General features: G+C 41.3%; 1 protein-coding gene across 2 annotated transcripts in view; it reads right to left on the reverse strand.

Annotated features, from left to right (window-relative positions):
- LOC106875569 (putative ATP-dependent RNA helicase TDRD12) overlaps nt 1–1,512 on the reverse strand; it is a 36,826-nt gene that overhangs the window by 18,002 nt on the left and 17,312 nt on the right. The gene's annotated exons all lie outside the window — the stretch shown is intronic.

Raw genomic sequence — 1,512 nt, forward strand, 5'->3', positions numbered from 1 at the left:
GCCGGGCGCGTCTGTCTTTACGTTCTGAGTTCAAATTCATCCGAGGTCATCTTTGCCTTTAATCCTTTCGGGGTCAATAAATTAAGTACCAGTTGCGTACTAGGGTTGATCTAATCAACTGGCCCCTCCCCCAAAATTTCAGGCCTTGTGCCTATAATAGAAAAGGTTATTTGATTCTACTGGTGTAGTTGGACCCAGAGATGTTTAACTGTATACGTGTGCCTTTGGGTGGGCATGTATTGGATTAACTGTGCTTGTATTGGTTTCAGTAGACATATATTGGCTTGAGTGGACTCATTGTCTTAAGTGGCCATGTGCTGATATGAGTCATGGTTCCAGTGGATGTTTGTTGGTTTAATCCTGTTGCACCATAGTCATGCTGCAGCAGGGATAGCCTAAACGTTATCTCTACCGGATTCCCATTACAACATATGTAGTCAAAAAGATGATAAAATGTGAAAAAATAGACAACCAACCATGTTGCAACTTTGGAGTCAAAGTCTGTTTTTGACTCATTGTTAATGGTGTCCCTCAGGCTGTTGTTTATTTTTGTTTTTAATTGATAAAAACCAATTTCATTTGCGATGAAACAAGTGTGTTATAGACCCAACATTTTGTCTGGTAAACAAGCAAGATGTAGACGCTTTGCAGTCGGGGAAATTATGGATGATATTTATTCTTTGGATGAAGAGTTTATGCTTGTGCAGACAATCAAAGTGATTTGGACAAGCAAACTGGGGAAAGTGTTGAGGAAAGTAATGATTTGGGTGAATAAGTATGGTTGTTGAGAGATGAGCCTATCATTGTTATTCTCCTGAATTAATTTGTGATTCTGTCCATTAGTTTTCTTGCAATCATTATTCTTGTGCTGTGTATGCAACTATTTATATTTTTACTCAGGAGCTTAAGTGGAGGGTAAAGTTAGGCATAGGGGACCGGGTGTGAGAAGGTTAAGCAGACGTGTTGGCCCAAGAGGACAGTTGTTAGCTTATGAGAACGTACAGGCTTGAGTGGACATGTATTGCTTTGAAGCAGATTGCTGTTTAGTGCCAGAGAGAGGATTTTAGTGGTGGTACTTGGTGTTACAATTACACATACAGTCAACAACAGAGCATTTGGATAAATGTTAGAAACATTTATACACATTTCTAATTTCTAGTGGCACGTAAAAGGCACCTGTGCCAGTGCTGTGTAAGAAACACCCGTGCCGGTGCCATGTGGAATATGGCAAGGCAGGTTAACTAGCAAGTTAGTTTTTGTTTGTGGCAGATGTTCAGGTGCAATAAAGACTGCAAACAAACAGGAAACAACTTCTATCTCATTCCAGGGTGAAAAACTAGAGGTAGTCGATAGCTTCCGCTATCTGGGCGACCAAGTTAGTAGTGGGGGTGGGTGCGCTGAAAGTGTAGCTGCTAGAATAAGAATAGCCTGGGCAAAGTTTAGAGAGCTCTTACCCCTGCTGGCGACAAAGGGACTCTCACTCAGAGTAAAAGGCAGACTGTATGACACATG

This window comes from Octopus bimaculoides, chromosome 20 (assembly GCF_001194135.2).
Source record: "Octopus bimaculoides isolate UCB-OBI-ISO-001 chromosome 20, ASM119413v2, whole genome shotgun sequence".
In the NCBI taxonomy this organism is placed as follows: Eukaryota; Metazoa; Mollusca; class Cephalopoda; order Octopoda; family Octopodidae; genus Octopus; species Octopus bimaculoides.